The 26,042-nt window shown below is 50.5% G+C and overlaps 1 protein-coding gene across 5 annotated transcripts in view; it reads right to left on the reverse strand.

Moving 5' to 3' along the window:
* The window catches only part of ELFN2 (extracellular leucine rich repeat and fibronectin type III domain containing 2), a 60,764-nt gene that overhangs the window by 30,976 nt on the left and 3,746 nt on the right, over positions 1-26,042 (reverse strand). The window contains exon 1 of one of the 5 annotated variants that reach the window (XM_073330292.1): positions 9,687-9,868. The exons of 3 other annotated variants lie outside the window; for them this stretch is intronic. The gene's annotated coding sequence lies outside the window, so the exon portion shown is untranslated. Of the gene's footprint in view, positions 1-5,749; positions 5,797-9,686; positions 9,869-26,042 lie in introns of those variants that run through there. One more of the 5 variants, XM_073330301.1, reaches the window with a different exon arrangement.

Raw genomic sequence — 26,042 nt, forward strand, 5'->3', positions numbered from 1 at the left:
GAGCAGACATGTAGCAGACAAGCTGCCACAGTAGCTTGGTGTTGGAGGTCCCCAGAGGCTGTCAAATAGTGAAAGTGACACAGATATCTCTTAGTGCCAGGGGTTCCTTGCTGCTTTTATATAGCAGTGGTGATGTCACTGCATCATCGTGCTTGAGGTTCCCAACAAGGCAAAGATGATGAAGTCCTGTCACAACGCTGCAGGTTCCCAGTACTGTAATAGAGCAGAGATCATCCACTTATGTCTCAGTGCAGGAGGCTCCTGGACACTGTGATAAAGAGGAGGGGAGCCGGAGCGGTGAGTTGCTGATGGAGGTTTCTAGGCGTTGTAATATAGCAGAGGTGAGGCCACCAGGTCTCGATCCCAGAGGTTCCTGGGTGCTGGAATATAGAGGTGATGTAGTCGTGTCTCAGCCCCTGAGATTCAGGGTGCTATAATGGACATTTCTAAGTATTCCAAAATTACCTCCAGTGGTATCAGAGCCTTTAACCTCTTGAAAAGGTGAGATATACATGCTTAGGTCTGATCTCTTTTCATTTCCAATGGAAGCAACTCTGCGTGAGTCATCAAAGAATCAGGTAGCTCCAGCAGAGCAAGGTACTTCAGTGTATGGAATCCGAATGAGGGGTAAAGAGAGAGGAGTACAAGAGGGTTGCAAGAGTCTACTTCCCTTTGGCTAGAGAGCGCTGAGCAGCAATACCCCTCATCATTTTTGTTGCCCTTTTCTGAACCTTTCCCAATTCCAAGATTTTTTTTTTTGAGATGGGGCGATCACATCTGCACGCAATATTCAAGGTGTGGGCATACCATGGATTTATATAGCGGGAATATGACATTTTCTGTATTATCTATCCCTTTCTTAATGTTTCCCAACATTCTGTTCGCTTTTTTGACTGCCGCTGCACATTGAATGGATGTTTTCAGAGAACTATCCCCAATGACTCCAAGATCTCTTTCTTGAGTGATAATAGCCAATTCAGACCCCATCATTTTATATGTGTAGTTGGGATTAATATCAGGGGGTAGCCGTGTTAGTCTGTATCCACAAAAACAACAAGGAGCATCTGAAGAAGTGAGGCTTTTACCCACAAAAGCTTATGCTCAAATAAATCTGTTAGTCTTTAAAGTGCCACCGGACTCCTTGTTGTTTTTGTTGGGATTAATGTTTTCCAGTGTACATAACTTTGCATTTATCAACGTTGAATTTCATCTGCCATTTTCTTGCCCAGTCACCTATGGGAGCAGTGAACTAAGGTAAAACTGCTGAACTGGGGTACACTCTTCCCTTGGGAATGGAGAGCCTGGGATTTCTGGGGGTATCCAATGATAAGGGGCTGGACACCACAGGAGGACACTTTGAAGGCTCAGAGGCTGGGGAGCTTTCATAGTCAACCTGCAGGGCAAAGGCAGGGCCCGTACAGCCCAGAGGAGAGCGCCTGAGTGGCTGACAGGCTGGTTGTGTTAGAAGCTAATACCCAGCTGGCACAGGCAAGACGCGCTCGAGCTGGAGACTGCTGGCAACAAGGTGGCTCACAGCCCTGCGTGCCCCAAGAAGAGCAACAGTCTAATGATGCACTGTGTGAAAAAGTATTTCCTTTATCAGTTTTGAATTTGCCACCCTTCAGTTTCATTGCATGGCCCTTTGCTCCTGTGGGATGGGACAGGGAGAACAGAAGCTCCCCAGCTCCCATCTCTAGACCAGTCACTGCTTTATAGAGTTTAATCATATCCCCCTTTATTAATCTCCCTTTTATAGGTGAACAATCTCAACCTTTCTTCATATGAAAGAGCTCCCATTCCCTGGATTATCCTCTGAACCTCCTCTAATTCTTCACGGTCCTTTGTGAGACAGGGTGACCCGCATTGCTTACAGTATTCCAGAGGAGGCTGCATCACTGATCTATATAAAGCATAATGTTTTCCGTATTATTCTCTATCCCATTCCTTATGCAGCCTAACATCCTGTTTGATTTTTTGAATGCATCTGCATATTGAGCGGAGGTTTTCATTTAACTGTCTACAATGAAGCCACAGTCGCTTTTGTGGGTTGACACAATTAATTTAGAGCATTATGAGGTGCACGAGTAGTTTAGATCTTCCGCTCCATGGTGCATTACTTTAATCAACACTGAATTTCATTTGCCATTGTGTTGCCCATTCACCTAGCTTGGTTAGGTCTCTCTGAAGTTCCTCACAGCCCTCTCTGGTCCAGACTAACCTAAATAACTTTGTGCCACCTGCAAATGTTTTCTACCTCACTACCTCTTTCCAGATCATTAATATATTAAAACAATGCAGGACATAGTACGGAATCATGAGGTTCCCCCACTCTTAACCTTCTGCAATGATGAAAACTGATCATTTAATCCCATTCCTTGATTTAGTCTCCCAGCCAGTTAATGACCATGCCAATATTTGGCCTCTCATGCCATGCTTCTTTAGTAGTCATGTGTGTCAAAGGCCTTTTGAAAGTCTAAATAAATTGTCAGCCTGTTCTCCTTTATCCGCTACTTTATTGACACATTTAAAGAATTCTAAGAGATTAGGGAGACCCAGTTTTGCTGTGCAGAAACTGTTCTGATTAGACCCTATCAAATCATCATCTTCCAGATATCATCAACATAGCTTTTTATTGTTGTTTCAACCAATTTGCCAGGTACAGCTGTAAAGCTCCCTGGTCTATAATTCCCCAGATCACCACTAAAGCCTTCTTTAAATGTAGGTACAACATTTGCTACCCTCTGCCAGCGTGGCTGGCATTAATGAGAGATTGCATGGTTTTGTTAGCAGCTCAGCAGCTTCATACCTAAGCTCCTTCTGAACTCTTGGCTGCACCACCTGGGCCTAGCGACACTGATTTTTAAATTATCAGTTTGTTCCAGCACATCTTCTCCTCACACCTCCGCATCTGAAAGTTCCTCATCTTTGTTACCAGGCAAGAACAGGTCTGCAGTAGAACTCTCCCCAATATTCCCAGCTGTGAAGACTGACACAAGAGGAATCACTGAGCCTCTCAGCGACGTCCTTGGGACTGGGGCGCTGAGTCACTTTAAATGCACAAAGCATTTGAGGGTGATCAGTATGGATTTCCCTGCATAACCTCCATCCCAAACTTGCCTTGTTCTCTTTATCTGCTTGGGTCTGTTGCCTCCTAGTGAGTTCCAGCCTGACCCTGGCCCCCTCGCTGGAGGTTTCAGGGCTGGGGAGCGAAGGTTTGACTTTCTACAGCCCAGGGCTCAGTGAAGAGAAACTGACCTGAATGCTGAGGGCTGTGTGAACCTGGGAGGAGATGAAACCCAGAGAGGATGAAAAGGAGTAAATCAGAGAGGGAGATGAACAATGCAGAGCTGTTAGCTCCACTGATTGCCTTTCAGCTCTGAATCAGCCAAGAGACATAAAATAGGATGGGAAATGCTAGGAACTCAAATAAGAAGCCCCATTATCCAAGTATCCCTCTCTCAATGCCAGCACTGCTCACAGCCTTCTCATTGCTCGTACCAACTTCAAAGGGTCCTGGGGATCAGATCAGGCTAACACACACATGCCAAAGCACACATGTGTAAGAAAATCCCCAGGGTGCAAGCCACCAGAATACCTGGGTTTGCATGTCTGATTACCACCTGCTCCCGCAGGAAGCCAACCACACGCACACACATCCAAGCACATGGTCACATGCGCCACGTATCTGACAGGCAACGAACGAAGCCTGCACATGAATACACAAACACAACACACCCATTCACATGTTGCAGCTCCACGCAGCCTGCTCAGATCTCGACAGACTCACCCAGCCATAATATACATGAACCCCACATCCCTTCAGAGCACACTGTTCCATCAAGGATCCCCAAGTGAACATACAAGATACTTGATTCCCACTGTTGTTTCACAGGGACGATATGAAGCTAGGATTTCCGAGGCTGTGCTTTGGGTGTATAACCAGTTGTCATTATGATCAACCATCCACTGTAGACCCTGATGATGTGTGTTAATGTGGCTGTCCTCATTTAACAACGCCCCCTTGTCCCTGGATGTGGCATTGCAGGGGACTTTGCCTCTCGGACCCCCTTGGCCTCACAGCCAGGGTCTTCTCCCAACTCCTTCTATGGCTCAGACCTCAGGCCAAGTCACGTGACAATTCACTCTCCTTCTGGGGTAACTGGAGAGGTTCACAATGGCCGCTCTAAAAGTTCTGCTCATCTCGGACTCAACTGAAATCCTCTGCTTCCTGGCTCCGGCACAGATTCTCTTGGACCACTTCTTCCCCAGCAGGATTCCCCCACTGCTTCCCGTGGCTGGGGACTCCAGCAGTTTACGTCTGAGAATCTCCCTGTTCTTTGTAGGCCCTATCTCATGGCTCCCCCACAGGCACCTAACCTACTCCCATGGGTGTCTCCAGGCCTTAATTCAGGGCATCCCCTCTCCCTGACAGGAGCCCATCCTGCTCCCTGTGGGTACCTCAGCTTGACTTCCTCAGGGGAACTCCCCTTGTTCTTCCTTCCTGCACTGTGTTCCCAGCTCTCCCTGCTTCATTGCCAGGGTCAGTCTGTCTCATTAAGCCTCATTACGCCCTTCTGGGGTCACTAATTAGCCCATAGCTTACCAGTGAGGCTGACGGCTGAGCCCAGCTTGCCTCAAAGGGCCAGCCAGCGTGGGCCTGTGGCCCTATCTATTATCTGGGAGCTGTCTGGAAGCACAGAAACAGCTGTTCACACATATTCAGGCAAATCTGTGGCCACCAAGCCGGAGCCACTCACTTCACAGTTGTCACTATGCTTCACATCATGGCAATGCAGGATTTCATGGCACCTTGAGGGACAGGACTTGGTCCTGCTCCAAAATCCCAAGCCCTTGCCACATGAGCTAAAGGAGAATCTCCACTAGCTGTTATGGTCTTTGACACACAGCTGGACTGTTCTGATTCCATCCAGTAAAGGGCAGCCTGAACACACACCCTAGCCACGTCATTGCAATATCAAATATGGGGGGAAGGGGTGTCTTTCTCCTCTGAGTTTCACTGACTAGTTTATTCTGCTTGTTGATTATTTCCTGCCATTTCCTTTGAGACAACCAGCAGGCAGCACGGCAGAGGACACTAGGGAGGGGTCTGCCAGCAATGCCTCTGACCTCCATACTCAGAACACAGGACAAAGCTGAACAGAAGCAGGATTCGAACCAGCTGCCTGGAGTCTCAGGAGATTCCCATTAACTCTCTGAGCTGGGGAGATGCCTCGGAGAGGCCAATGGCACAGATTCAGAGTCTCATCCTGCTCACTACTAGTTGCATTCTTGGACAATACGGCACTTCCCTGATCACATGAGCCAGTGTGTCCAGTACAAAGGCTGCCATCTCCTTGGTGTCTGCCTCCCAACTATAATCTTTGTGTAATGTGCGGAGAAATGAATAACTGACCCCCACCTTGGACCTCTCACCAAGGCGGACCATGGCCTCACCTCCCTGAGGCGACATGGCTCTCTGTTTCTCTCTCTTCCTTCCTTTTCAATTGTTCTTTCTCTCTTACTCTCAATCCTTCCCTCCCTTGGTTATGCTGCTACCTCTTCACTAGGTATCTGCCTTTTCCTTTCACTCCCCTTCCCTCTCTGCCACCTAGCTCTCCACTTCCTTCTGTGTTTCACTCCCCGCCTCTCTCTGCTGTGTATCTTTCTGTCTCTCTTTTTTCCCATCACTCAGCCTTTCTCCCTTTCTCTCCCCCTTTCCCCATGTTCCTCTTCCTTCCACTCCCTGTACCTTTCTCTCCCACCGTGTTCTCCTTGGGTGGGTACTTTCTCTCTCTCCGTTATGTGTGGCTCTGTCCCTGGGTGTATCGCGGCCCCATGCTCAGCATCCCCAGCAGCGCGTGTGGGACAGGGTTGGCACAGCTCCAGTGGTACACACACAGCATGCCTGCTCAGTTAGATCCAGTTAAGACGTCTGTCCATCGTCAATGAATTCTCATTCTGTTTCCAAAGTGCAAAGCCACAAACTCCCTTTCTCTCTGCAAACAAACAGAGGCTTGAGAGTCTCGCTGCTTCAGCCCTGGCACACAGCAGACTTTCCATTAGGGATTCTCCTCCACACCCCTGCTGCATCCCCTTACCCAGGAGGGTGCCACCCAATTCAGTTTCCTGGAAGGGGGAGCAGCCACCTCTCCTGTTCATCATCCCCTCCCCCATAGCATTCATGCTTTGTAGACATTACCAAGACCTCACGTGTAAGCCAGTCATTGTCATCCCTATGTCACAGGTGGGTAAATTGAGGCACAGAGAGGCTTCCCATGTAAGGGGCTTCCCAGAGCAGAGAGCAGAACTCAGGAGTGTCTGGCTCCCAGACCCTCATTCCTTCCAGTACTTCATGCTGTCTTCTGACTTCACTGAGGGAACTGATTCCAGGCCTCTACCTCCTACCTCACCCGAGTGGTAGGCGCACACTGGAAACACCATCCCAAACCTTCTGGCCTTGGGATATAAAGGGAGATTGACATCCCTGACCCCCGCCGTTCAGCAGGATTTGGGGTCTCTCATTGGGGCAGCACGACTCTCTCTCGCTGACCAGCCCTTTGGGGAAAGCCCAGGAGGAGGTATTTCTGTAATCCAGCAGGAGATGCTCTTCTCTCTAAGGTGAAGGTCTGACGTGGGCTCTGATACAGGTTTAAGCCAAGATGCCCCTACCATCCACACATAAAGCCTTGGGACGTGTGCCCCCAGAACACGGGCTTCCTGACTCAGCTGGGCATAGCGCGAGCCCATGTTCCTCTACAGTGAATGTCTCAGCCTGCCCACTTTTGGGACGTAGCTAAAGCATGTGATGCCAGGCTCAAGTTTGGACAGTCCACCAATGTTATCCCACAATTCCCAGGGCCTGTGTGTTCCAGCCCTTCTACCTCCCAATTTCCCACTTGCCTCCCATGCACCAGAAGTAACCTGCTAGCTTAAATACAGCTGTTCAGCGTTTAACCCTTCAATGCACATGTTTTGCTCCGTTTCCAACACAGCGAAGCTGAGCTCGCAGAAAGGCAGGGGAAACTGCCCCCCGCTCAGCGCTGACCCCAATACCCCAGCCTGGTGCTGGAGGAGGCAGAGCTACTGAAGGTGGTGTCCACAGCCCAGCAGGAGGCAGTTGAGCCCTGCGGTGGGTGGTGCTACAGGCAGAGGTCTGCATGACTCAGGATGAGGCGCTCTTCTCGCTGAGTCACTGCCAAAACAGCGCCCCAGGAGGCTGGGTCATTTGACCAGCACTGAATGGCTTCTGATTTTCCACCTCACAGGGAGCTGGCTTTTTGTGTCCAAAAGAAATGACATCCATAGCAGAGAGCTCTCTGCTCACGCCTACGTCCCACCCCAAAGGCCCGCTCACACCCCAGACAGAGAACAACATATCAGCAATAGAGTCACCACCCTCTACAAAAGTGCGAACCAGAAGGATCTGGGGGAAAGATCGCCTGGAAATATTGTCTGCCTGCGAGAAAATTCACAGACATCCCATGCATTAATGAAAGCCCCTCCCATTCCACATAAACCAAGGGGGCTTGACGCAGGGAAGGTAAATGCTGATGGGGATAGGATCTACTGAAGAGAAAAGCCAGAGGGGAAGGTGCTCATGATATATGGAAGGAGAACATACCCATCAAATACACTTTGAAGGCTGAGCGCTGTGTAGCTAGGGTGGGGTTGGGTTTGGAGAGCTGAGAGGCTGTCTATGATAAGAGGAGTGTAGAAAGGGACTGGACTCATGTAGCACGTAAACCCACACACATACACAGAGGAAATATAGTGAACCATAACTAAAGGCTCATCCACCAGCAGCTGGGAGATGAAATGGGTTTAAGATATGGACAGTCTATCATGCAGCACAGTGCCCCCTAGTGCCATGCTGGGGATACCACCTCCAGCAGCACATTGCTCTAATCCAGCTGGGACCATAGCGCCACAAGGGATAGTCCCTTCACTCAGCCGCAGGGCGCCCCCTAGCGCCACGGGGACAGTCCCTTCACTCAGCCACAGGGCGCCCCCTAGCGCCACGGGGACAGTCCCTTCACTCAGCCGCAGGGCGCCCCCTAGCGCCACGGGGACAGTCCCTTCACTCAGCCGCAGGGCGCCCCCTAGCGCCACAAGGGATAGTCCCTTCATTCAGCCGCAGGGCGCCCCCTAGCGCCACGGGGACAGTCCCTTCACTCAGCCGCAGGGCGCCCCCTAGTGCCACGGGGACAGTCCCTTCACTCAGCCACAGGGCGCCCCCTAGCGCCACGGGGACAGTGCTTCCTACCACCAGAGTAGGAACAGCACTTTCAGCACCACAACGCTCCCTGCTCCTATTCTATTCTATCCCAGCTCCCCCGCATTCTGCAAGAGCCTGCTGGGAGTCGGAAGCCATGAAAGACAACTCAACACCCCCTTCCTAGCGCAGTGCCACGCGAGGGACAACAACTCCCTCAGCATGGCGCAGCCCATTGCCAAGCTGGAAACAGTGTCACTAGTATCTCTGGGTCCCACAACTCCGAGCAGGATGGGCCGTGGGATGGGATACGAAGGACGGATCTCCCAGCAACACAGCAGCCCCTGGCATCTGCCTGGGGAGATGGAGCCCATCCAGCTCACGAGGGCATGACTCCCCATTGCTCCAGGGGAACAGGTCCGGGTCTGGTAATGAAAGTCAGCCCCTGCAGCAGCACAGTGCCGCTCCCCATTCTGTGCTGGGGCACTGGAGCATGTCCAGATATGAAGCACAGCACAGCACCCCTCATCCCTGTGCTGGGGTGCTGGGAGAAGGAGCGTGGTCCTAACGCTGGGAGAAGGAGCACTAACAGACCGCACCGTCAGCACCACACCACCTGCAAAAGCTATACTGGGCTGCTCAGCGAGGGAATGTGCCCAAGCGGAGGTAAAGTGGGGGGCGGGGCTCGGAGCCAGGTCTGAGCCAGCCCTAGCACTGAGAAGGGAGTAAGGTCTAATGGGTTAAAGCAGGCGGGGCTCAGAGTCAGGACTCCTGCGCTCTATCCCCAGCTCCAGGAGGCCTCCCAGGACCAATCTGGTGTTCAAAGAGATGGAGCGCCCAGACATGAGGGAGGACAGCGCCTCCACCTGTAAGTGAGCCCTAACGCCATGCTGGGGTATGGAGAGCAAGAGAACATTGGAGTTTTAGATGGACAGTGGCCTCCAAAGCCCTCTCTCTCCCACCACCCAATGCCATGCTGGAACAGCGCCTCCTGCAGTACAACACCCCTCAGTACGCTGCTGTGAGATGCATCTCCAGGAGCCAAATGCACCCCAACATCATGCGAGAGTGCACAGGGACAGCGGGTGGCTGCACCATAGACTGCACCCTACCTCTTTGCTGAGCAACGTAAAAATCTCTGTCCCTTCCACCGAGAAATGTGGGGGAGAGGGGAGCAGGGAGGAGACAGAGGAAGAGAGAGAGAGGCATATGTGGGGAGGAGGGGAGAGACAGAAAGCTCCGGATTACATACAGCAAACCTGCACCGCTTCCTCCTACAGATTTGCAAAAGACCCTCCCGTGCCATGCATGCATCGCTGAGATCAGGGGGTGGCATCAGCCCCTAACCATGGGTAACAGTTTAAGCATAGATTCAATCAACAATGTTGCAGAAACTCAGCCTTCACACCCCCACCTCTGGGGACCGAGTGACACAGAGAGCGACACACACACACACACAATTAGGTTTTCTTACCTCGGGATGCCGTGCTTTGAATGCCGGGGTACATGGAAATAGGGACAGGTAAATCCGCGCCCCCTCACGCCCCTCAGAGCTATATAACGGACTCTTTCAATCACACAGAAGAGCAGGCAGTGACTCATTGTTCCAGCTCTTTGATGGACCAAAGCTGCCACCGTTTCATTGCAAAAGTCTTCGCCTTTTGCAAGGAACGGGGAGGGGAAAAAACAGCTTAAGACTTGGAAGGGATATACACTTCTTTCTTAGGTTTCCAATGGCAACCGAATATACCACAGATGAATATCCAGAGAGAGAGAGTGTGTGCGGGTGCGCGCATAAGACGGAGACAGAAGGAGTGAGATGCACAGCTGCTGAGTCCACAGGCAGTGCAGGGTGTAACCTAGCAGGGGCATGTCAGTGCTCATGGGAAGAGACAAGCGGACACAGACAGAGGGGCAGACAGACGGTCTGAGGGAAAGAGCCTTGAAGCATGGAGGGGAACGTGGCCTCTACCCTAAGGCCTGAGCAGTCCCACCAGTGATAGGAGTGAGCCAGCACCTGGCAGTGTGGGAACAGGGAGGGTCTGCTGTCTAACTGATCCCCACAGGGGCAAAGTATAACTATATCTCCATACACACCGGCACGCTTGTAATCCCACAAACACACTGCACGCACAAACCCCACACACCAACTTACTGTGCACACGCACACCACCCTACACACACTCCATACATGCAGCCTCACACACCAACTTGCTGATACACACACACCATATACATACACCGCCCACATACACAGCCTCATACACCAACATACTGATACACACACACCCCCTCAGCCCCATACACATACAACCCCCTGCAGTGTCACCAATTTACAGATACACACACACCAGCCCCATACACATACACCCCCACAGCCTCACACATGAATTTACTGACACCCACATTTACACACACACACACACACAAACTCACACACCGCCCTACACATACCCCATATACCAACCTACTCATACATATACTCCACCCCTAGACATACGCAGCCCCCTCCACAGCCTCACACACCAACCTGTTCATACACAAACATACAAACCCAAACCTCCACCACCGAATGAGAGGCTCACCATTTCTCTCAATCATACACAACATGCCCACCCCACCACAACACACACACACACGTACACACAGCCAAACATATGCTGTCTTTCAGATACTCGTCACACAAATGCTCATGCATTCTATACATAACATACACCATCACACAAACACAAATACATGCCAAACACAAACACACCACCACACAAACATGCACCATTACACAACACACACCGACCACTTGAACACATACAACACCACACAAACACACTCCATTAAACAAACAAACATTCATACACAGAGATATGGATACATGTACAAACACCATCATTCAGACATGAATATCTCACAAATATACTATAAATACAAACCACACATAACATACAAACTTACACCAAAAATACACACCAAACACCACACCACAAACATACACCACCACACAAGCACAAATACACATGAACACACCTGCACAAATATTTGTCATCAGACACCACCACCAAACATACACCAGGAGACAAACAAAGACTACACACATAACACCAACACATCCCAGTGCATGCAAAAAAGTGACATTCTCCAAATAGCTGGTAAACAGGAACTTCATTTGGAAATCAGTGTATTGCTCTGTACACCTGTGCACTGCACACACTCACTCTCTCTCTCTCTCTCACACACACACACACACAATTGCATCTAGTCAGCTTTGACTGTCCCCCTCTTTTATCCTTTTATTCTGGTTCGGTCCATTTCTCCAGTCTTCCAGCGCTGTCCATCTCTCTGTTCACCAATAAACATTGCAGCTTAGTGACTGAGCATCTAGAGGAAAAGCATCCTACATACATTCACACTCCTCCCTCCCTCCTTCTTCCTTCCTCTTTTCCATTGGCATCGGATGGGTATAATTTGCATGCATAGAAGAGTGTGAGGTCCCACCAGCCCAGAGTGCTGTGAAATTGGCTAATAGCGGCATCAGGGGACGTGACTGCAAAGTCTAAACACAGTGAAGTAATGCATGAACCCTAATGGAAGGTGGGGGGATGGAGGGGAAAGTGACAGTTTTCTTCTAGGTCCGAGTAGGGACAGGGAGACAAGGGAACGGGTGGGACAGGGTGGCAGAGAGATGTAGGCAGGCTGGATGCCAGGGACATCAAGAATAGAGTTCTGTAAGGCTTGCTAACAGGCATGGTAATGCCACTGCGTGAGGTTCAGAGTTCATGACTGCGGGTGAGCGGGGCCCCGTGTAAGGTCAAGCGAGTGTGTCTGTGCCTCGTTAGAGAGGAGAATACCTGTCTGCGTGCGCGCATGTGAATGTGCACAGATGATGTACGGGGGTGTCAGGCTGGGTGTAGATGTGAATGAATGTGCGTGGATTGGTTCATGGGGGGAGGGTGAAGGAGCACGTACAGCGTACGGGTTCGGGTATGTGGCCGGCTGTGCATGAGTTTGTGTCTGTGTGGATGGTGTGGATGTGAATGGGCTTGTGTCCGTCTGGGAGATGTGTGTGTCCCGGTACCTGTACAGTATGCGTCTGTATGAGCAGAAACGCAATGCGCAGTGTGTGTAGGTGTGAGCAGGGAGCCCAGCGCAGCCCCGGTGTCAGCAGGGGATGAGGTCAGGGTTATCACACCTGCCTGCCCTGTGTGCACCTGGGTTTTTGTGGGAGGAGGCACAGGCAGAGCAGACGAATCCTGAAGCCTTTGCGCACGCAAAGCCCTCATTGAAGGCAATGGGCCACCTCTTCAACTCCTGGCAGTCAATGTGGGGGAGGCCACAGGTGCAGCTCCCCTCCCCACCCAGCAGTTCCTGGGGGGCTTGTGCTGGCTCAGGCACGGGAAAGGCCCCAGGCACTCACTACAGCACACGCTGTGCCACCCTTTGGAAAGGTGAAGTGTGGCCTACACCAGACCCTGTCTGCTGGTGTGGGCGAGGGGCAGATCCTGCCCTCCCCCAACTTCAGCTCCACAGACCGGAGGAGGAGTCCCTGGACTAGGAGAGCACAGGCCTTTGCAGGACACAAGCCTGCCCTAGTTTCAACGACTCCCTATCAAGGTGGACTTCCCAGTGACATCAGTGAGTGATTTCCCTGAGCGATAGCTCAGGAAAAATGGAGGAAGGCCACCAAGATACGGTCCTGTCTCTGTGTGTGTGTGTGTGTGTGTGTGTGTCTGCTCTGATAAGGTAAGTACAGACACAACCGACACACACAATCATCAACACAGCTACTGAGACACACAAACACTCTCCCCCACAAAACTGCCTAGCCAACACAAACACCCCTGCACCACACTCACACACACACACACCCCCACTCCTTAGCTCACACACTCCTCCCTTCCCCCTCCTACACACACACCAAACACAAACACAGGTTCTGATCCTGCTTACGCAGCCCCACAAAAGAGCATAGAGAGAGGGCTGGGGACCCCCACATTTCCACCCCCCCCAGCAGTACCAAAACTAAATCTCCCTCCCTGTGTGATGCCAGCTCTCTGGAGGAACCCTCTCCTCGCCCTCTGACCTGTAGGGGACCCACGGTCCTAAGGACCTGGCTTGCGGTGAGTATCCTTTCCTCCCCGATTGCACCTGTGTGCCTTCCCCGCCTCACGTTCTCCGCTAACATTTCTTTTGCATTACAGGTGATAAATAATGCAGGCTGCAAGGGGAGAGGAGAGACAGTACATCGGAGCAGGGGATGGCACGCCCGTGATACCGGAACAAAGCCGACACATGCTACCCACACTGGTGGCTGTTGCTGACCCCCATTACAGCCACACAGAGCTGACAGCTATTCCAGTGAAAGCGCTGTAGGAAGGGCACTTTAAAAGGGCTCTGTAGTCTGTGTTTCTTGCAGTAGCAGGGGGAAGGCCTCTCTCATGCAGGCGGCAAGGTGGATCTTCAGCTCTGAGCTAAGCACTGACAAGAGTTGCCAATGGAGCTGGGAGCTGTCACCCTAAACCTGCCCTTCTCACCATCCGCTGTTGGGCTTTATGACATGGCAAAATCACCTTAGCTTGTTAAACAAAGAATGAGAGAGGGCGCATGTATGTCTGAATGGTGTGTTTGTGGGGCTGCGAGTGATGTATGCTGTCTTCTGTGTATGTATGTATGTAGGTGTGGTGTCTGACATGCCCATGCACACACATGCACATGTACCAACAATGTTATGCCTGAGCATTTGTGTAGAATCGCTGTGGATAACTGGTGTGCGGCGTGTGCCTCTGTGAACGTTTTCTGCATGTGTGTAGCCTCTGCATGTGTGTGACATGTGAATACATTCTGAATGCACAGCACCTGTGCAAGTGTGGTGATGGGTGTGCAATTTGTGCCTACGTGTAGAGGTGTGTTCTGTGTGCATGTGAATATGTTCTGTATGCATCGCGCCAGTGTGAGCATGGTGAAGTGGGTGTAACTTGTGTGTATGTTGGGGGGGTGTTCTGTGTGCATGTCAGCATGTTCTGTTTGCATAATACCTGTATCAGTGAGGTGATTTGTGTGTAACTTTTGTGTTTGTGTGATGTGTGCAAATGCATTCTGTATGTATAGCACTTGTGTGCCTGGCATCTGTGGGATTTGTGGATAACTTGTTTTTGTTGTGTGTGGTTTTGTGCGTATGTTCTGTTTGTATAGCATTTGCATGGCTGACATTGTTAGGGTATCTGTGTACAATGTAGATCGGGTGTATCTTTACTGCATGTGGGTGCGTGTGGTTGTTCATAGGGTGTTCCTTTCTAAGGTGAAGCAGACAGTCTGGCTCTCCTCCCAGTCTCTGCTTCTCCTTCCTCACCCTCCCTCACTCGCTCGTTCTGTGACTGCAGCGTGCTCAGCCCTAAAAATCATTCCCCAGAGCTAGGTAGACCAATCCCCACAATCCCTGGTACATGCCTGGAACCCTACTCTCCCCTGGCTGGGGAGCACAACACAGACACTGCCAACAGGAACACAGAAGCTAGTTCCCTGCTCTTTATACTTAGACTGAGGGGACTGGGATGGGCGGAGGCAGGCTTGGAGGACAGGGGCTTGTGTTAGAGAACAATTCTGGTCTGGAGGATGCAAGGAAGAGACCTCCATGGGCTACCCAGCACTATCCACCCCTGGAACACACGACTCCCACTGATGAGGCAGGAGCCACGAACCAGACCAGATGAAAGAAGATCTGACTGAAATCTTCATCCCAACATGATCTGAACCATAAACCTTCAGCCACATGCCTGCATCAACATGCAACCCCCTTGAACCTAACCATGGCCATGAACTTCACCCAAACCCCTGAACCCAACCATGAGCCTGAACCTTCACCCAAACCCCTGAACCCAACCACAACCTTGAACCTTCACCCAAATCCCTGAACCCAACCACAACCTTGAACCTTCACCTAACCCCTGTGCACTAAAGCCTGAGCCTTTGCCTAATGCCTCTGATCTGAAGGAGGGCAGGAGCAGCATGGGTACTGAGCCTTTATCCAATATCAAACCCTGAACTTTTCCCCACAATCTCTTGGCCAAACTTCAGAATCAAGCAGCCCAGGAGTCTTCTTCCAAATGCTGTGATCTGAGCCCCTTACCTGACTCAAACCACCTCAGTGCCCTGAACCAAAATCTTGAGCCCCAAATGTTTGTCCAACACCCCAGTCTTTGTCTTTGCTCTGAACCCTGGATTTTCACCCAAACCCTCTGAACTGAGCCACTGAAACAAAATTGTAGCACCTGAACCAAACCCCCAAATGGGAACCTTCCCTCAAATCCCCTGAGCAGAGCCTCGAACATCCACCCATGCACCTGGAGGCAAGTCCCAAACTCTCACCCAAGCATATAGTTCAAGCCCTGACCCAAACCTTCGCCCAAAGTCCTTCAAATTGAACTTCAAGCCCTGAATCTTCCCCCATTCATCTGGAATCCAATCCCAAACCTTTGACCAAACCTCATGGAGAAAATCCTGAATCATCACATAGCCCCATTAATTGAAGATGAAGCCTCAAAGCTCCCTCCAGCCCTAAAACAAACTTATGCCCTAGAACTTTGTCCCAGGTCCCCTGAAATGATTCCCCATAGATAATGTGGTATGAACCTCAAGACCCTTCCTCATCAGCTGGAGGAAGCTTCGCTGCCCATCAGTGGGTCAATTAATCCTTTGCAGGTGGGAGAGTCCAACCTTGGAAACTTCCCTCTCACCAGTGTTGCCCACCTGGTTCAACAAAGCCTTATGGGAAAATCCTGGTTGGGTTCTTCTACTGCTCCTGGGGGGCTGCATCCAGAGGCCATTCCATGGGGCTCAGAAAGCTCTTCCCAGTCTTGTCCCCACATGGCCGAAGAGGCTAAAAGGAGCCCCTCTCCCAGTCTGACCCCAGTGCAAATTTAGTGAACATTTCACTGGTGATGCTCCAGCCAGGAAAACCTCCCTGTTAATATTTAAAGACACAGCTCAACCAGTGCCCTCTGAGCCTGGCCCCCAGCGCTACCTGCTATTCCACTCTTGGGCTCTGCCGATGTACCTCACTCCTGATCTGTGGCCCCTCTTCCCCCATGCCAATCTTGAGCGCCACACACAACTCTGCCAAGGTGCTTCAACCCTCACCTGCAGCCTGCCCTCCCCTCCCAGCTATTCCAGCCCTGGACACACACACGCCCCACAGCCCTGCCAATGCAGTTCAATCGTCCTGCCTTGCAGCATAACCTGCTGCTTCATTTCTAGGGCCCCCTTAAGCAGAAAGAGAGACCAAGTGTCTGATTGCCATTCTGGCTAGATTCTGATTACTATGAAGTGCCCCTCCAGAAGACACATTAATAGCCCATAAAGTTAACTTAATCCAACCAATCTTGTGTGGTCTCTGCCCGAATTCTTGATTAAATTAACATTATTGAATCTTAATTAGCATGTGAGGCAGAGGTGGCATTATTAATAGAGATAAAGCACAACGTTAAAAATAAACAGGCCGTCCTTCCCCCTGCCGCATATGCAAATGCCCTTTGGGATTGAGGTGATGTGAGATTCCCCCATGATAACCCATGCTGAGGGGAGGAGGTGCTCTGGGCCAGAACGAGTGAAGGGACACAGGGGCAAATCAATGCACCAGGGAGCGTCATTCCTTTCTGCCAACATCCAGCCCCTCATCCCTGGGGGTAAGTCCCAGATCACTGGCCTCGGAAGCAGAACAGCAGCTTATCCTGACCGGATTCTACCTCCACCACGATAGGTAATTCAGGGGCACTCAGATCGCTCAGGGAGTGAGAGTGCTCAGCCCACACTAATCCCTCTGGTCTTCCAGCTCACCCTCAGTGGGAGAGGAGGGCTAGTAAGCAAAGATCTCAGGGGGCCAGCACGGCACCAGTGGTGACTGCTCCAAAGCATGTGGGGTTGACACGGAAAGGAACTCAAAGGAGGCAGACAAGGGATCTCTGGGAAGATGGGATGCAATTCACACATGCATTTCTTGACCAGGTAAGGAATGGACTGGGGTGCTAGGTTAGTGTACAGAGGGATAGTGTAATGGGGGCAGGCTTGGCAGTGCAGTGGGTGGTTGCTAGAGGCTGGGGCTCTGCCCATGGCTTAAGATCACAAGTTAAAGGAGTTCAGTGGGTCTGAGCCTCGTCTGCTGTTTGTGCACGCTCAAACCCACAAGCCAGAACCAAGCCGCTCTGTTACTGCCAGACAGGACTGACTGGCTCTGGCCGAGAGATCTGCTGCAGTGGAATAGGAGAGGGGAGGCTGCAGGTCAGGAGAGGCCTGCACAGCCAGAGCTGTGGGTGGGGAGCCCTGGGCTGGACTAGCGGAGGGTGCTGAAAGCTAGGAATAAGGTGCATTGGCAGTGGGGGCAGAGCTGGGGGTGGGAGCTGAAGACTTGCACAGCAGGGGGCGAAGTGGGTCTGGACTGGAGCGCCTCAGCAGAGCTGTGGGTGGGAAGCTCACCCAGCGCCTGCCTACACTATACTGCCTCTAGACAGTGATTTCAGTCCTTTATTTTCATGGGCAGGAAAAATTCACTCACAAAATGTGAAGAGAAAAAAACTGAAGAGCCAGCGATGGCAAGGATGTCTGCACTGAGGGCCGTGCTGGGAGCATGTTGCTGGCACCCCCACAGCACGGCCTTGCCCCTCCCTCAGCGCCCACGGAGCGTCGCTGCTCCGAGAAACACACGGGGAGACTTTGTGGAGCTGCCAAGGCACATGAGAGGGGCAGCCTGGCACACTCACGGGTGCACGCCGTTGGATCCCTAGCACGTCACACATCTATCATCATCATGCTCTGGAGGAAGGCATGTCCCAATGGGCTGAAGTCGCCCCCATCCCTCTTTCCCTGACCGCTAGCACCCATAACTGCAGAGATGGAGACTTGGGGCCTGATCCAACGCTCACTTGAATAGAAAGGTTCCCAATGGGCTTTGGATCAGGCCCTGAAGCATCAGTATCTTGCTGTGGTGGAAGCTGGTTAGAGTCCCCATCATACACGGCAGTGACATTTAGCACCAGGGCTGCTCCCTGCAGCATTCCCAGGCCCCTGATGGTCCCGGGGCTGACAAAGCCACAGCAGGGACCTAGCTCTCCCACAAGGCAGTGCAGAGCACTCACCCCTCAGGCCAGCCAGCCAGCCCGCCCCACCAAAGCCATTCTTGCAATCATTCTTCTCTAATCCTGTTGAGCCATTTTTCAGTTGCTTTAAGGCAGAGATGAAAAAGTTGCTGCTGCCCTAAGATGTTTTCCTGACCTGGCGCAACTCAAGATAAAGGCTTTGATTTCAAACATTGCAGTGGGGTCTGTCAATAATCCATAATATGGATTAAGGAAAACAAACAGAGACCCATGGCCCAGCTGGCATTAGGTGAGAGAGTGGGGGTGGAGAAGACAGAGGGAGGAGAGAGAGCACAGAAGAGAGAGGGAAAGGAAGAGTGGAGAGCGAGGGAGGCGTAGGAGACGGAAGGGGGGAAGGAGGGACAGAGATGGAGCGAATATATTGCAGGGACTACCTACGGGTGGGAGAGGCTGGGCAGGAGGTATCTCCAGCAAACATAATGGTACCAATGGCAGGGATGTGGAAAACTCCAGGGACCCGGTTTTTCACCCCAAACTCCCTCTCCTTCCCTTGTGCCCCTCACCTACACGGCAAGCACGTGCTGCACGTGACTGTCCCCACCACCCTCCCTCTTGCTTGAGTCTACCTGGAAAGTTGCCTTTTATCCTGAAAGCTACAAAGAGGATCTGGGAAAGGGGAAACACCCACAATATTAACCCAGACTGCCCAGCCAGGAGGTCTCTGAGACTGGAGCTGATGATGAACAGAGCAGCCCCCAGTCTGCTCTTAGCGTGGGAGCCTGCTGGGAGAGGAGATGGGATACAACCCAGGAGATTCTCCTAGTTGGTTGTGGGTAGACTACAGCTGCATGCCATCCTGGTGGGTGCCACACTGCAGACGGGGCCTCCAAAAACTGGGCAGAGGGCCAGGGGAGCAGCCAGAGAAGCAATAGCTGAGGAGGACAAGGGGGGAGATTATGGGAATGAAAAACCAGAGGCTCTGCAAGGCAGTGATTCTGTAGTCTGGTGATATTACTGGATGCTACAGACAGAGCAGCTCTGTTCTGTGCCATAGATCTCCCCATGCTGCTCACCTCTGCTACTTCCTCCTTCCCCTCCTCCCTCACCTTGGGCCACTCGACCACCCCTCATCCCTCCTTCCCTCTCTCATCATTAAGTCCCCCTTCTTCCTCCCTACATTACAACCACTTTCAGTACCCCGCTTGCAGCTGGTCCCTTCCCCAGCTCTTCACACAGCCCTCCCTAGACCCTAACGGTCTCCATAACCCATCCCTAATTCTCCCTTTCTCAGCAAAGCACCAGGGAGAGCAGTTCTCTCACCAGCCACCTCACGCAGCAGCATCCTCAGCCCTTAATCTGGATGGCTTGAAAACCACTTTCCCTCCTTAGAGCTGACCTCCTTCTGTAGGCTGCTGCTCGCTCCTTTTTCCCACCTCTTCACCTCCATTGCCATGGACCACTCCATTCCCCCCAGACCTCCTCTAGAGCCCTGGTTTCCTCCCGTTCAGGTTCTGTCCCTCCTTAGCAATCTGCCCTGTTCCTCTCTGCCTGCAGGCCTATCCCCGCGGGAGTCTGGGGGAAAATTCCTTCCTAACCCCAAATATGGTGATCAGTTAGACCCTGAGCATGTGGGCAAGACCCACCAGACAGACACCTGGGAAAGAATTCTCCATAGTAACTCAGAGCCCTCCCCATCTAGTGTCCAATCTCCAGCCATTGGAAATATTTGCTAATAGCAAACACAGATGGGCCATATGCTCAATGTCTCAAAGACAGACATGCTCCTCTCGGAGCCTCCTCAAACACAGCTCCATCTCCTCTAGCTCCTTCCTTGATTCCTGTCTCCAACAATTAGTGTCCTCCTGAAGTTCCCATTTCCTGTGTCTGCAGATTTGCCTAGCATCACTTCCACAGCCTTGCCTGTATGTCCACCACTGCCTTAAAATTCCCATCCAGGTCCTCATCTCCTTGGGCCTTGGTTCTGACCTCTCTTCTCTCCAGCCTCCCCAGGTCCCACTCTCCAGGCTCCTGCATGTGCAGAATCACACTGCTGGACATCTCACCCATGCAAAGGAGCAGACACATCACTCTGAGACACCATCGGGTCCCCGTATATCCCAGAATGCAGTACACAAGCAACTTCCTTTTTTGTAAAGCCCTCTGTGATCTTGCTCCACCCCACCTCCTGGACCTTGACTCTCTCCACTGACCACAAAGCCCCCTCCCTGTTTCTTCCACTCATATCATACCAGCCTCCTCTTTGTCCTTTCATGCAATCCCAGCACTGTTGGCATGACAGCCTTCTCTGCATCTCCTGTTCCCCATTTCTCACTGCCATATCATTTCAAATCTCCTCTGCAAACACCCCTTCTCTCTCCGGCCTGTGTCCCTCTGCCATTATTTATTGTTTAATTCTACTCTGGCATATTGGGGTCTGGCGTGAATGAAAGACTCTGTACAATGCTGTGCTTTTTTACTGAGCAATGAGAAGAGTAGAAATAGCAGATTTCAGATGGAACAAGAAAGAAGGAAGTTGCAACTGCAGAAACAAGTTGTTTTTTACAACCAGATTAACAACGAAATGGAATCAAATTCCAGAAGGGGCCAGGAAAGCAAAATTGCCTTGAGATCTTCCATATGAGCCCATGTTGGGGAAGGGCTAACGACAGGTGCGACAGTCGGGCTCCAGATACCCCAAGGGGAGAGTAGGGGGGTTGAACCCAAAAGAATAAGAAGTCAGATCAACTGATTGTGTACAATAAATGCCAAAAAAGGGTCCAGCTAGTTCAGCAAGGTGGCGCAAGACAAGCAATTCACATGGTGGGTGTCAGTAGGGTCATCCCTTCCCTGCTATCTTGGGGCTGGACTGTGACTCAGGACTAACTGCTATCAAAGACGACTTTCTGTCATGGAGTTCGGGATGCAGTCCAGACCAGAGAGGCGTTGTGTCACCTCCTACCCTGTAACTCCCTGCCTGGGACGTTCACAGTTAGCAACACACGTGCATGTCACACCCTGAGTGTTTCTGTATAGCTGCAGCCCTGATCCAGCAGCTCTAACTCCAGCAACAAACCAGTCACCCTCCCTGGTCTCTACCCACCTAGGTTACTATCTGCAGGGTGACCCCAACACCTTACCAGTCCTGAATTTTCCCAAAACCATGTGCTCTACAATGTCCAGCTCTGTCCTGGATAGTTCAGAGAAATAATATGATTCTTTTGTTCTTCTGAAGACACAAAAGCACATCACAGCTTATTAACTTAACTGGGGTAAATACATCCTTCCCTTTAAACACAGCACTGAGTTGGTTTATAAGAAAAATAAAAAAAATTATTATCAAAATAGGCAGAGGATTAACTGAGTTCATGCATAACGAATGACAACAGAAAGCATTACAAGTAAAACAAAACAAAACAATGCTTCTAAAAGTCTAAAACTTAATCTAGCTAGATACAGGCTTTGTTCAAGATGGTTTCTCTCACCAGTCATTCTTCTTCCCAGTCATGGCTGACTTTCCCTCAGTTGGGATCTTCCACAGAAGAACAAGAGGCTGGTTTCCCTTGTCTTCCTAGGTGAAAGAGCTTTGCCTAAGCCTGTTTCTCACCTATATTCAGTTTCCAGACACTTCAACCCCCACATTGGTTGAAGGACCCATCTTTCTCAGCTTGCAAGAAGAGCTCTCTTCCCTTGTGTCTGCCTAGTGAGGGATCACCTAGGGGTTCTCTGCCCCTCCTTTTATAGTCCAGTAAACATTTGAAAGCATCTCTCTCAAAGTTCATTGACTTTGCTTCAGGATGACTTCATGCTGTTCTTCCTTCCTGAGGTCTTCCCACCCCCCTGCTAAATTCTCTGTAAATGGGGCTTCCATTGTTTTTGGCCACACCTTGCTTAATTTCTTTGGAAACAGGTAGATAGCTGTGACATTCAATCCCTCCTGTCTGGGAGAGACCTGTTTCTCCCTTTGGGTCACTGACTTTAAAGCATAATATCATTAAGTATCCATATTTCCTCAGATACCGTTAATATACACATTTCACAATTATATTAATCACCAGCGTGATATTAGCTTTCAAAAAAGACCTCACTCGATACACTTTTATAACACAGTAAGATTGTACACAATCAACATCACTTGAGATGCAGCCTCCCGGTTTTTACTGACCAGTAAACCTTTGCAACGTATTCTTTGAAAAGTAAAACCCGGACCAAGTTTCTCTCTCCTACTGGGACACAGATGCCACGTCGTCTCCTACCTGACTTGTTGGCTTGATAGCTTTGTTCACCTAATATGTAAAAAATAGACCTTCACTGTCTTTGCCTGAAGTCCCAGCTAGTCAGAGAACCAGCTACACATCAGTGTGTCTAATGTGCTTACTCACTGCTTGCCAAATACATTTTAAGAACATAAATCTAGGGCATATTCATAACTTTTTGTACACACCCCATGTATACATCATGCAAAAATATTAATGATCAGTGAGTTATTACTTTTCCAATGATAGCCTGCCTGACACCCTTTAGATACAGACTATAACCATAGTGAGTTGGAGTACACTGAATTGGTCAGGCCATCTGAAACCCATCACCTGCTACCAGTGAGCCCCTTGCCTTCTGGCACTGGGCTGCTCTTAGGGTCACACCTCCCCCCTTACAAAGTTGCAGGCAGGTTAGCCACTGGCTGACCCAGACACAGCAGGTCAGGGCCCTCTCTCCTGGACAGGGCATCTACCATGATATCTCCTTTGCCCTTTATACAGAAGAAACCTGTGTTGTCACCTTTGTCTGTTTGTAGTCTCCAGGACAGAATAGCAGCGAGAATCCATAATTACACCTACTGAGGAGTTACAAACATTTCACAGTGACATTAATGACCAGTGTGTTTATTACATTTTACACGATATACTACAAGTTACCTTTTAAATAATCAGCCTGACTCCAGTGTATGAGGTGTAAGGAGTATGTCAGGCCTGACAAGAGTTGCTGACACACCGTACTGACCCACAAATGGGTGTCTGTGTCACACCTTCCCTGCTCCGGAACCCTCTTAGGGAGAATGTCTGTGGTATGGAGTTAATTCCCCCGACACCTTACCTCCCCTCCCCAAGGGCACTCTTCTGGTGCCCGTCTGTCTGTGACTAAAACTTAATCCCCCTCAAATCCCCGTTCCCACTCACTGAACATGTTGTCCCCTTGCTAGATTGTCTGTGACAGAGCTAATCCCTCTGAAGTCCCTTCAACCTTCCTGGACTTCTATCCCACTGCTACACTATTAGCATCTCACAGCTAATCCTTTTATCTGACCCCATTGTCCTACTCTGTGACTGGGGGCTGATCCCCTTGACCCCGCTGTCCTGGTGCTGGACTTCTCTGTGAGTGGGGCAGAGCCAAGCCCCCTCGCCCCACTGCCCTGGTGCTGGACTGTCTGTGACAGGGAGGGGGGCTGATCCCCCTGAAATGGTCCTTCAAACCTAGATTATTCGAGCAAGTTTTTTTTTTGACACAGTTCCCATCTGATCACAGACCCACCCCCAAGGCCACTTCCTATACCATGTCTCTAGAACACTTGGGAGTGGGGGCCTTACTCCCCCTTGCAAGCTCAGTCTACAATGGGGCAGATTCCCTCTCCTCTGGGCTCCCTTGGCTTTTTCAACCATGTCTGCAGTTTTCCCCAGCAGCAAGACAGAAAAGCAATAAAATGAAAAACGCAGTCAGCCGAAGCACAAGATTATGCAGAAATTAGAGACGGAAAAGGCCTCTTAAGTCACATCCTCCTGACTCTACACCAAGGCAGGACTGTTCCCCGCAGTATTTTTCACCTGCCTATCTTTAATTGCCCCAAGCGATCACGTCTCCAACGCGCCCCCTGGGAGACCCTTCTGTAGCCTAACCGAGCCTCCCGGCAGGAAGTGTTTCCTGACAGCCAGCTGAAATTTTTCCCCTTTGCTCAGTTTCATTCCATTACTCCAATTTACACCATCTTGCGCCACCTTAAATAATTCCTCTCCCTCCTTGGTGTTTCCACCTCTTCACTGTGTGCAGACTGTTATCGTGTCATCGTTTAACCAAGCTCTACATATTTAGTGCATTTAATCTTAACTCATAAATCAGTCCCTCCAGCCCCTTAAACATTTTTGTGGCTCTTCTCTGAATTCACTCCACTTTGTCAACATCCTTCTGCTAGCGAGGCACCCAGGACTGAGCGCTGTTTTCTAGGCGGGTCTCACTAGAGCAGTGCAGAGAGGAACTATTAGCCACTCGCTCCAGGGCATGTCGTCTCTGGATGTTGTCATATACAGACACCATGAGAGCTAGCTCATTACATACAGCTGGCACCAGGGAATAGAATTCAAGAGCTTTATCTTTTGAAGCACAAACTCTCTGCCCATGGAGTTAAAGAAGCAGAACAGGAGCTCTGACAGGAAAGGGAGTTGATATATACCTGGGCAAGACTGATCAAGTCTAGGAGGGGGCAGTGGTTCATACACACGTGCCAGTACAAAGAGTAGCTCACAACCCTGGGTTTAGCAGGCCAATGCTCAAACCACTGAGCTATCCCTCCCCCCAACAACTAGCTCACTTAGTTCATCCAGGAGAGAGGACCTCAGATACCCCAACAACTCTAACACAGTCCCAGCACACAAGCCACAGAAAGAACTGATGTGAGCCCTGACATATCCCAAATAGCCAAGTGGACACAATCAGGGTAAGAGTTTGAATGTCTAGAGCATCGTCCATCCAATGATCTCAAAGCACGTCACAAACATTAGCTTGTACCAATAGTCATTAATGAAGTACAATTTGTGAGTGTTAGGCCCATATTTCAGCTATGGAAACTGAGGCACAGAGCAATCATGTGACTTGCCAAAGCTCACATAGGACAGCAGGGGCAAAGCCAGGAATAGGACCCAGGTATTCTTACTCCCAGCCCCCACACCTCACCCACAAGACAGGCCACCCACCAAAACCAAACACCCACACACGTGCCAGAGAACAAGCCAATATACGTATGTGCAGTGAATAGTCACTGCTCCTCCTCTACATTGGTACCCACCAGCACAGACACAACAATGCCGATAACGGCAACTTGCATTTATATAGACACTTTAAGCCAAAACTCACCGAGTGCTCTACTAAGATGAACCCATCCATGCCCCTCTGGATAAAATCTCTCCTATGAGAACACTGACCTCAAAATTGTTCTTCCCAACCCTGGTAACCTTGTGCTTTTCTATAGGTTCAACAAAGCTTCTTCCTGACTAAGTTCTCAGAATGCCTGAGATTCTTCAGATTTCAGCATGGTTGGACAAGACTCACTGGGCCTGAGGCAGAGCCCAGTAATAGGAGATGCATCCCCCATCACTAGCTGGAGACTGGGACGGAGGGGTCTTTGGACTCAGTTTCCAACATATTAGATTATGCAAGGTATGGCTAGATAGATAGATCTGGGTTTTCATACCATATTCATCACCATGGTATCGGATACCATTCCACATTTAGAGTGCTATTTAGCAACATTACCTTCCCAACCCAGGGCCACCTGTAGTATTAATTATCTTTGTGAGTATTGATGACCCCAGTGTAAACCCTAAGATCATTAACACCAGACTAATGGTTGATCACCTTGTTTCCCCCTAAAATACCTTGGGCCCAAGTCCCATCCCTCCTCCATACATCAGCCAGGCAGAGATCTCACTGTCTTTGAGTTTCTGTTGACTGGCATGTGTGGAGCACATAAAGCCAGTCTCCTCAGT

Source organism: Lepidochelys kempii, chromosome 1 (assembly GCF_965140265.1).
Source record: "Lepidochelys kempii isolate rLepKem1 chromosome 1, rLepKem1.hap2, whole genome shotgun sequence".
Taxonomy (NCBI): Eukaryota; Metazoa; Chordata; order Testudines; family Cheloniidae; genus Lepidochelys; species Lepidochelys kempii.